The following is a 12,364-nucleotide window of genomic DNA, read 5'->3' as shown; positions in this document are numbered from 1 at the left end:
GCTATCCTGTTTGACTAGAAATGGTCAACAGGACCAAACATATATGTAAATATATGTCCTTTCAAAGTCAGAGTTATTGACATAGTTTTAAGTGAAGGAATAAGAAACAAGTTATAATTGCCCCAAATGCATTCAGTTTTAAGGACCAAACATACACAAGTGCATGTCCTTCCAACTGGGCAAATGACATAATTTTCAGCAAAAATAACTACTTGAGTCTTTTCTTTAAAAATCCTTCTTTCAAGCTTCTTTAAAGCTTGAACTGAATAATCTTATCATATCTCTACACCATTAATCAACTTGCTCATGTTTTGACCAAAATAAAGAGTTTATGCAAAATTCATTTGTAGATTCATTTTATCATTTAATTTTGACATAAATCTTATTTTGACCCAAACAGTTGTAACATAATCAAATCTTAATCAAACATAACATCATCAAGACAAGCAGACATAGCCTATCTTAATAACATCAAATGATCAGATAATACACATAATCAAGCAATTTAGCAGTCCATAACAGTAACACTCATCCTAACAACACAAATGCACATTCACTGATAAACATGCAAACATATCAATTAAATCAATCATGTTAAAATTTTGCACACTAAATCAGTTAAGGCACATAACAGTTAACATATTCAGTAGCATAATCAGTTGTAACATAATCAAATCTTATTCAAGCATATTCACTACACATTCATTATGACCTCTAACAAAAATAATCAATTATCACATAGAGGCACATAACTAGGCACACATCCTTAATCAGATTTAATCAGAGTTGATCATTCCCAGAGCTTTCAGAAGAAAGTTGAACCTGGTTCTATCAAGTGGTTTGGTGAATAGGTCATCCAAATTGTCACTTGAATCAACTCTTTGCATTTCAATTAAACCTTTTTCACTGCAATCCCTGATGAAGTGATGTCTGATTTCAATATGTTTAGTTTTAGAATGTTGAACTGGATTCTTAACTGTAAAATATGCAGCAGTATTGTCAATAAGAATAAGGGTGTTCAGAAAATTCAAACCATAGTCCAGCATCTGATTTTGAATCCATAGAACTTGTGCACAGCAGGCAGATGAGCAACAAATTCAGCTTATGCATTAGAGATTGAGACAGTAGTCTGCTTTTTGCATTGCCATGACACTAGCCTTTCACCCAAAAAGTGACATCCTCCTGAGGTTGACTTTCTGCTCATGTTACAGCCATCATAATCACTGTCTGTTTATGCAATCAGGTCAAAGGATTTGTTCTTTGGGTACCAAATTCCTAAGTCTGGTCTTCCCTTCAAGTATCTGAATATTCTTTTAACAGCATTCATGTGAGAGACTTTATGACTTAACTGGAATCTTGCACACACACATACAGCAAACATGGTATCTGGTCTTGTTGTAGTCAGATACATCAGAGATCCAATTTTGGCTCTATATTCATGTTCATCGACAGGCTCCCCCTTTTCATCAGCAATCATTTTTTCTTTGGTGTCCATTGGAGTTGAAGCAGTTTTGTACTCATGACAGTTGAATTTGGTCAAAATGTCCTGCACATACTTATTTTGGTGAATGAAAATGCATTCAGCTTTTTGGTGAACTTGCAATCCAAGAAAGAAGTTCATTTCTCCCATAGAACTCATGTTGTATTTGGACTTCATTACCCCCTTCAAACTCCATGCACATTTGTTCATTTGTAGATCCAAAGATGATGTCATACACATACACTTGTAACAGAAGTAAGTCTGGTCCCTTTCTTTTGTAGAAGAGTGTCTTGTCAATGGCTCATCTTTTAAAACCATTTTCAAGTAGATGATTTGACAGCTCATCATACCATGCTCTAGGAGCCTGATGCAATCCATAAAGGGCTTTGTTTAGCTTATACACCCTGTTTGGATACATTGGATCCTCAAAACCTGTAGGTTGAACTACATACACTTCTTCATCAATCTTTCCATTTAGAAATGCAGACTTAACATCAAGCTGAAACACTTTAATGTTCTTTGAGGCAGCATATGCAAGAAAAATCCTGATAGCTTCAAGTCTTGCAACAGGAGCAAAGACTTCCTCAAAGTCTATTCCTTCTTCTTGAAGACATCCCAGTGCTACAAGTCTAGCTTTATTCTTAATCACCAAACCCATTTCATCCCTTTTGTTTCTAAAAACCCATTTGGTTCCTATTGCATATCTGTCAATTGGTCTCTCAACAAGATCCCACACATGTAGGTCTCTGAACTGTGCTAGTTCCTCTTGCATTGCTTCCACCCAACTATTGTCTTTTAATGCTTGAGCAATATTCTTTGGCTCTATTTGGGATAGAAAGCAGGAGTACAGACAGATGTTTGCAATTTCATAATGACTTCTTGAAACTCTTTCATGTAAATCTCTAATGATGTTTTCAGAAGTATGATTCTTTTCCACATAAGGAGTTTGTACAATCATACCTGTAGACAAATTTGTGTCAAGATTTGTTTCATTGAGATCTGGTTCTTCAATGATCAAATCAGTTTCTGCATCATGAAATTCTGGTGCTTCATCATTATGTTGTCCTAAGGTAGATGCACCATTGTTTTCTAAATTCAATCTTTGAAATAGATCTTGAAATCTTCCTATAGATGCAGCTTCTTCTCCATTTGCTTGGTTGCTTGTGTCACCCTCATTCTGAACTTGAGCATTCTGTACATCTTGATTGTCTTGATTATTCTCAGTATGATCATGTTCAGGGCTGTGATTGTTTTCTTGATCTTGTTCACCAATGTCACATGAGGAATTCTTCACAAAAGCATATTCCTTTTCTTTTCTAGAAACCTTCTTCCATAATTCTTCTAATTCTAGCTGTTTCTTCTTTTTCTCTTCAATTTCACTGGTCTTGTAGAATGAGTCATCAAAGTCTTCAGGATAAATCTTGAAAGACCTTATCAATTTTTCATGATCAAATAGCCATGCTACACCATCAACTGTAGTGAATTGATTCTCATTAAAGATGATGTCAGATGATTCTATAACACTCAAATGGTCTTTCACATATACTCTGTAAGCTTTAGAGTGTGTAGAATATCTAACAAAGAAACAATCTAGGGATTTTGTTTGAAACTTGTTCAAATAGTCCCTTGTGTTCAGAAGAAAACATTTGCATCCAAATGGCTTGAAAAACTTGATATAAGGCTTTCTGTTATTGAATATTTCATATGGAGTTTTGTTATGCCTTTTGTTGACAGGTAACCTGTTCTGAACATAGCATGCTGTATTTATGGCTTCAGCCTAAAAAGTGACAGGTAAATTAGCATCAGCTAACATGGTTCTTGCAGCTTCAATCAAAGTTCTATTTCTTCTTTCTGCAACACCATTTTGTTCAGGAGTTCTAGGAGCTGAGAATTGTTGTAGTATTCCATTTTTTGCATAAAATTCTTGCATAACTCCATTCTTGAACTCTGTACCATTGTCACTTCTCATCATTTTAACTTTCTTATTTAACTTGTTCTCAATCATTGTCACATAACCCTTAATCAACTCTGCAGTCTCATCCTTGGTACTTAGAAAATAAACCCAAGTATATCTTGAATAGTCATCAATGATCACAAGGCAATATCTTTTCTTTCCAATACTTGGCACACTTACAGGACCAAAGAGATCCATGTGAAGTAATTCAAGTACTTGATCAATTGAGTTGATGAGTTTTGGCTTATGAGTAGATTTGTGTTGTTTTCCCTTTTGGCAGGAACTACAATGATCTTCCAATTTGAACTCTCTTGTTGGTAAGTCTATGACATGCTCACCTTTGACAAGTCTATTCATGTTCTTTAAGTTCACATGACAAAGTTTCCTATGCCACAATTTTGATTCATTTTCAGTGGCTTTTGAAACAAAACATGCACCTCCTCTTGAAACAGCTTCTTTCATATTCAATTCATACAAGTTGCCATTTCTTGGTGCCATCATCATAATCATTTCAGGTGGAATTACAAACTCAGGTTTTAAGATGAAACAGTGTGAATCATCAAAACTGACTTTGTATCCCTTATCACACATTTGTGATATACTCAGTAGATTGTACTGAAGACCTTCAACATGAAACACATTATCAAATGAGACTTTTCCATTTGTTAAAATTCCTTTCCCAACAATATTTCCACCATTTTCATCACTCCCAAATGCTACAGGACCTTCATACTTTTCTTCATAATTGACAAGAGACCTCTTGTCACAAGTCATGTGCCTAAAACAACCACTATCCATGTAACATATGTCATTCAGAGGAGTGGACTGTTCCTGCACATAAGAAAAAGTTTTATGAGTTGAGTGATGAAGTGCAAGCCTTATCAACTTGCAGCTCATCAGATTCAGTTTCAGACACAGCTTGGGAAGTGAGTGTTGTTGGTTCAGGATCTTCATGAGTGAGTTCTATATTGTCTGAATTGTCTGTTTCATAACCACACTCTCTTGGAGTTTTAACAAATGAGGTTGAGCTTGGACAGTCTTCTGATGCAGTGTCACACTCTTTCACCACATAGTCTTTCTTCTCAGAGTAGTCTCTCACATCAGGAACTATCTCAAGCTTAGTTTCAGCTTTAGGTTTCCAGAGAAAACCTTGTGGTTCATATCCATGCTTTAACAGAAACTTTTCATCACCAGTGAGTTCTGTTGGTTTCTTTTTAGGATATGCATCTTTTCTTCTTGTCTTCTAACTGCTTGATGATCCTTGAGAACGATCAGATTTGACAGATTGAGTATCACTTTTTGGGATTATTCTCAAGGGTTAAGAGCTCTTTTTAACATTTTTACATGCTTCACTGGAGATTTACCCCTTTTAATAGGTTTGTCCACATGTTTCTTGGCTTTCATTGAATGCCTTTGACTCTCATTTTCCAGAACATCCTCTTCACAAACCTTTCCCATACCCAAGTATTTTTCATATTTCATTTTGTATGCCACAAAGTCTTGTCCATACTTTGTTTCATTTGGGACATGAAAAGGCTAGAATATGAGTCTTTCATTACAGGAGTCTGTATGATAACCATACTCATCACACTTCTTGCACCAAACCTTTCCTTTGAATATTGCATGTTCTTTTGGTTTCTTGAACCTTTCACTTGGTCTTGGTGAATCAACTCCAATTGTCTTTTTGGATTTTAAACTGTCAAAATCAATTGAGAAGGGAACAAATTCAGCTATCCTTATGTCACTTCTCTCTACTTTCCCTTTAACAAAGACAATTTCCCTTAAACTCAAAGGTTCCTCCTCTATGTTTTCCCTTTGTCTTGATTTCCTCATTTCATATTCCTCCATTGTTTCTACTTCTCCAATGTCAAAGTCTTCAATGCTTGAGAAAATAGGGTAAACTGGAATAATGTTTTCAACATTCACATCTTCTTTCACCCTTTTCTTGCTGTTTTGCTTTAACTTTTCTAATAGTTCTTTGCTTGGAGGTCTCACTGCATTGTAGCTTATCTTCTTCCTTTCACAAATATCAAAAGAAACATGTTCTTTCTTTGTTCTTTCATTCTGTTTCTTCATTCTTGATGTGACAGGTGGATAGTTTGGAAGTTTGTCAACGGATTCTGGTTTCTTGAATCTTCTTCCTCTTTCAGCAGCTTTAATTTCCTCCACAGTAATTTGATCACTTAAATCACTCAAGTCATCTTGATTCAAATCAATTGACCCAAGGTCATCTTCAGAGACTTGAACTCCAATTGACTTTTCTTCTTTCAGCTCTTTCTTCACAACAAACTCTCCTTCTTCACTCACCTCAACATTCTTGTACAAATCCACAAGTTCTTCTTTGTCTTGAAAGACATCTTTGAATTGTTCTAGATATGCATTTCTTTTCTCTTTATCCACTTTTGGCATAAAGTTGTTGTTGAAAGGTGGTGGTACTGCTTTGTACTTGTCTTCTTCCTTAACTTGGTTTAGAATTCCACAGATGTTTCCAGTGGAGACTAAGTTCTTCAAGAATTCATTGTCAGCTTGTAGTTTTGTGTTCTGCACCTTCTCTTCTATAATCATTTTCTTCAACCCGACAATTTTAGTGGTGAATCTTTTCTGGGCTCTGTAACTGTTTACACAGTCTTCTTCCAAACTTTTCATTCTTTCTTCACTCACTATTTCACTTGCCTCATATTCATTGATGATACTTTGTTTCTTAAAACACCTCACTTTCCAGCTTGCCTACTTTCATTTTCAGTTCATTGATAACTTCAGTTAAATCAATAGTAGAAGCAGAGTGTACCTGAGATGATGATCCAGTTACTTTCTCAATTATGGCCATGAATGCCACATTTACCCTCTTGATATCATCTGCAATGTCTTCTTCATGATTTCTCCAATCAAAGTTACCTTCATGCTGTGTTGTTACAGCAACATTTCCTTGATTTCTGATCTGGTTCTGGTTGGCTGGAACAGTGTTGTTTGAAAGATTTTGAAGGTTTTGATTGTTGTTTCTCTGAAAACCTTGATTCTGAGGCACTCCTTGATCATGATTGTTCATTTGAGGTTGGAAGTTGTTGAAGTTGGGATTGTAGTTGTTGTTGGGATTATTGTTGAAGTTGTTGTTGAAGGGTCTCTGCTGATATTGAGTCTGCTGTTGATACTGAGGCTGCTGATTTCTTGGTTGATTTTGAAATTGGTTTACTTGGAAATTTCTTGGCATGTTACATTCTCTTGCAAAATGACCAGGCTATTGGTAATTGTAGCAAATGGCTTTTGACATGTCAAAACCAATTCTTTTATTTGGTCCTGATAGGAGTGATCTACCAGTCCTGTTGTAACGCCCTGGAATTTGACTGGTAAACTAAAATCAAGAAATCATTGGAAACTATACACTTTGGGTTCTGGACGATAAGTTCGGAATCCATATCATTGGAAAATCTGTTTATTTCAGCTAAAAATGTTTATTTCATAAAAAGAACTTTTATGTTTGAAAAATATTAATTTTGTGTTTTCGAAAAAAAAATAAAATAAAATAAAAGGTTTTTATTTAAAAAGATTTCAAGCGATTACTTGAAAAATGATTTTTATAAAATTTTTACTGAAAAGTTCTAGCTCGTTAAAACTTATGAACTCAGCTAGCCTTGACCCGTAGGTAACCGAAACCCGAACCCGATAGAACCGAGTATATAAGCGTAGTGCAAGAACAAACTCCACCATTTTTCTTTCATCTCTTCCACACCCACACCCAAACACCCCAATTCTAGAGAGAGAGTAGTGAGAGAAAGTTGTTCAATCCAAAATTCGAGTTCACCAATCTGTTTATTGTTGTTTTTGGTAAGATCTTCTTGAAAATCATACGTTTTTATCATCAAATCCGGCCCCGAATCGAACAAAAACCCCAACTTTTGTTTCAAGTGTGTTCTTGGTCAAAAATCGTCATTTTTGGTGTCAAAAAGCATACTTTTGTTGTTATAAACGTTAGGAATCAATAGCCCTATGGATTCCGAGCATTTCCATGTATAAAACATTGATTTTGGGCGAAAAATCATGAAAATCGTCAAAATCCCGTAGGTTTCTCCGTCATCCGGCTTGAAGGAGTCGAATAGGCCCTATTCGGTCGAATATACCAATCGAACCTCCTATTCGGTCGAACAAGAGACCATTCGGTCGAACCAGTGGGCAAACGAACAGACTAACCGAATCAGAATACACATTCGACCGAATACGATTGTATTCGACCGAATGTACATCCTACTCGACCGAATGAGTCCTCTATCGACTGAACGTGTTCTTCCCAGCCCCTTTGACCGAACCAGTACCATATTCGATCGAACAAGTAGCTGATTCGATCGAACCTGCCCTTATTCGACCGAATGTGCCAGAATCAGCTTGTTTTCAACTTTAAAACTTGGTTTTTGCTCGAGGTAGCGTAGGCTTATACTCTTAAACTTAAAGCGTGTTGTTAACCTATTATGTCCTTGTCTAGACTTAGAGGATCGGCGTTTGGCAGCACTCGACCACCCTAGCAACTATACTTAGCCAACAAGGTGAGTTCATAGCCCCCTTTTTCTTTTAAGCTTTTCAAATCATTGGGGTGGAAACATGGTAACTGTACACGTTTTGACAAAACTCATTTATTCAAACATTCTTTATCATAGACATTCTTGGCAAATCTTTTGCAAACAATGAACATTGGGGAAACAAGTAATCATGGCAGGTTACTCATACCTTAACTTTCTCGGAAGTTTTGTATGTCTAATCAGTTATTCAGGAGTAAACATGGGAATCATTGATCGCTTAGGGAACATTGGACGTTTGGAAATCAAAGTCATGTGCCCGTTATACATTATCATGAAAACACATCATTCATTGGACAGTCTAGTGGTCGTGTGAACATAGGCAGTATAGGTCACACTAGTGCATATGTTGGTCTCCAAGTGGTCGATTGGTAGACAGGCCGTCACTAGAGGTGGGATTCTAAAGTGTTCGATTTAGAATACACGTGACCTATGGGGTTCTTAAGTGTTCGATTAAGAATCCGAAGGATTTCCTAAGTGATCGATTAGGAATCCAAGAGATACTAAAGTGGACACTTTAGAATTCTCTCATGGTATCCAAAGTGATCGATTTGGGTTACCATCATGGAAATCAAGTAGCATCGTGTGGTCTTGTGTGGGTTGATGTCAGGTCTCGTGTGATCATTATGCATTATCACCATTATCATCAAGACATGGTTACATATGATTCTTTGGTATCTTTATACACATATCCTTGATATCATTACACCTATATGCATGGGAACAATACTTGGGATCATTATGGTCTCGTGTGATCATTATGCATTATCATCATTATCATCAAGACATGGTTACATATGATTCTTTGGTATCTTTATACACATATCCTTGATATCATTACACCTGTATGCATGGGAACAATACTTGGGATCATTATGGTCTCGTGTGATCATTATGCATTATCATCATTATCATCAAGACATGGTTACATATGATTCTTTGGTATCTTTATACACATATCCTTGATATCATTACACCTGTATGCATGGGAACAATACTTGGGATCATTATACATAACTCTTGCAGTCTTGGTTGAGTTGATAAGCATACCCAAGCATAGTAGGATATGTTGTAGGAGTGGTGGGTTAGCCGATGGTACACCCTATACATAAATCCCTACAACTTAGTTTAGTATGCTTGAGTAGGGCTTATCACTACATTATTAGTTGACCTATCTTTATACCTTGGATTTACAAATATAAACAAGCATGGTAGGATAAGTTGTAGGAGTGGTGGGTTAGCCGATGGTACACCCTATATATAAACCCCTACAACCTAGTCTGGTACGCTTGTCTTGTCTTACAAACCTTTTCAAAACCGAGCTTTATACCCAAGCATGGTAGGATAAGTTGTAGGAGTGGTGGGTTAGCCGCTGGTACACCCTATATATAAACCCCTACAACTTAGTCTAGTATGCTTGTGTATAATCCCTCTTTCCTTAAACCTATGAATTCACTCATCTACTTTATGTAGTTGACGCTTTTGTTACATGTTTTCAGGAAATGAAGAAGGAAGTAGCAATTAGCTGATAGAGGCCTTAGATGGAAGACTTTTAAGATTGATGTTAGCATTATTCGTTGTAATGGAACGTATTTGCTACCTGTTGAATTGTTGAAATGTTGACATGTTTTAAGTTTATGCATTTAGACTTTTAAATCTATTGTGCTCAATCAATCACGACCCCGTCGCCACGCCTCGGTTTTTCCGCCAATTACGACCGGGGTGTGACAGATTGGTATCAGAGCCAATGGTTATAGGGAATTAGGAAACCGACCTAGACTATAACCTAGGACCCTTGACACTAGATAATTCATGCATCACTATCACATGCCCACACTTATTTGCTTGCTATGTGCTTATGTGTTGCATCATTAACTGTGAATGTAGTAGCGATGTACTCTTTGGCAATTCCTTATCCAGTTATTCTTTATTCTCAATTTTAACTATTGCGCATTCTTATTCTTTTAAAGAGTGCCTCCTCGTCGCTCATCAGTCAATGCTAACCCTCAGCCTAACCCTGCTCGATGCTGCTTCGAGTGTGGCGCTATGGACCATTACAGAAATCGATGCCCCCGCGTCACCAACATCCCTCCGGCTCGTGGGAGGGCTTTTACCATTGGAGCTGCTGAAGCACGCCAAAACCCCGATGTTATTACTGGTACGTTTATTCTTAGCAACATTTGGGTGTCTGTCCTATTAGATACCGGAGCTGATAGGAGCTTTGTTTCTTGCGAATTGGTTCCTTTGCTGAAATTAAAAATTTCCGAGTTGGACCCTGCCTTTTCTGTTGAACTTGCTAGTGGAGAGTCCAAACAAGTGAAGTCTGTCATCCGAAATTGCACCCTTACTCTTGTCACCACATCGTTCAGTATTGACCTTATACCTTTTCGTCTTGGAAGCTTCGATCTAGTTGTGGGAATGGACTGGCTGTCCAGCAATCACGCGAAAGTAATCTGCGCTGAGAAAACTTATTCGTATCCCTTTACCTTCTGGCGAAATTCTAACTATTCAAGGCGAAAAATCGGGTGGATGCCTAAGGATCGTCTCTTGCTTAAAGGCCAGTCGGTACCTTCGAAAGAAGCATCCCGCATTTCTAGCTCATGTTACTCTCAAGGAATCCGAAGACAAGAGACTGCAAGACATTCCAGTTGTGCGTGAATTTTCTGATGTTTTTCCCGAAGATCTGCCTGGACTTCCTCCTAGCAGGCAGGTGGAAATTTCGTATCGATCTTATTCCTGGTGCTTTCCCTATTGCAAAGGCACCGTATCGTCTAGCTCCGTCGGGACTTCAAGAATTATCAAATCAGCTTCAAGAACTTCTTAGCAAGGGATTCATTCGCCCTAGCTCGTCTCCATGGGGAGCCCCAGTACTCTTCGTCAAAAAGGAGGACGGGACTTTCCGTATGTGCATTGACTACCGGGAGCTTAATAAACTCACCATCAAAAAATCGGTACCCGTTACCGAGAAATGATGATCTCTTTGATCAGCTCCAGGGTGCTACGTTTTTCTCTAAGATCGATCTGCGTTCTGGTTACCATCAGTTGCGTGTTCTGGAAGAGGATATCCCGAAAACTGCGTTCCGAACTCGTTATGGTCATTACGAGTTCATGGTTATGCCTTTTGGAATGACCAATGCTCCCGCCATCTTCGTGGATCTGATGAATCGCGTCTGCCGTCCATATCCTGATCAGTTTGTCATTGTTTTCATAGACGATATTCTCATTTATTCTCGTTCGAGGACCGATCATGAGCTTCATCTCAGGCTTATTTTGGAGCTTCTCAGGAAAGAGCAACTATATGCCAAGTTCTCCAAGTGTGAATTTTGGCTAAGGGAAGTTCAATTCTTGGGACATGTCATCAATGTCGACGGCATTCACGTCGACCCTTCCAAGATAGAAGCCATCAGAAATTGGGTAGCGCCTAAAACAACTACCGAAATCCGTTCATTTCTTGGTCTGGCCGGTTACTACCGCCGATTTATCTCAAACTTCTCCAGGATTGCCTTGCCTTTAACCACTTTGACCCAGAAAGGGGAACCTTTCGTGTGGGGACAAGATCAAGAGGAAGCTTTCCAAACTCTGAAGAATAAGCTTTGCCATGCACCGATTCTATCACTTCCGGAAGGTGACGATGACTTTACCGTTTGTTGCGATGCTTCGAATCAGGGCCTCGGTTGCGTTTTAATGCAACGAGGGAAGGTCATCGCTTACGCTTCTCGACAACTCAAGGTGCACGAGAAGAACTACGCCACACATGACCTGGAGCTGGGTGCAGTGGTGTTTGCCCTAAAAATCTGGAGACATTACCTGTACGGTACGAAGTGTGTCATTTTTACCGATCACAAGAGCTTACGACACATCCTCAATCGGAAAGAATTGAACATGAGGCAGCGACGCTGGGTCGAACTTCTCCGCGATTACGATTGTGAAATTCGCTACCACCCGGGAAAGGCTAATGTGGTGGCTGACGCATTGAGTCGTAAAGAAAGGACCCGGCTGTACTCTATTCGGATTCAATCCAACCTTCCTTCCTTAATTCGTGAAGCTCAGAATCAAGCGCTTGTGAATGGTGATCTCAAGGGCGTTTTGTCTTGTGGAGCCGAGCAGAAATTCGAAACCAAGTCAGACGGCATCCTCTATTTTCTTGACCGAGCGTGGATCCCGAACTCTGAGCCTCTTCGGACGCTTATTCTAAATGAAGCCCACAAGTCCAGATACTCGATTCATCCAGGCAGCAACAAGATGTATCAAGATCTTAAACCCCATTATTGGTGGCCCGGGATGAAGAAAGATATCGCTTCGTACGTGATGAGATGTTTGACTTGTTCGCGAGTCAAGACAGAGCATCAAAGGCCGTCTGGGCTA

Source organism: Bidens hawaiensis, unplaced genomic scaffold, assembly GCF_021521415.1.
Source record: "Bidens hawaiensis isolate Kalapana, Puna unplaced genomic scaffold, B.hawaiensis_p1.1 tig00017350_1, whole genome shotgun sequence".
In the NCBI taxonomy this organism is placed as follows: Eukaryota; Viridiplantae; Streptophyta; class Magnoliopsida; order Asterales; family Asteraceae; genus Bidens; species Bidens hawaiensis.
This window is presented reverse-complemented; position numbering follows the sequence as displayed.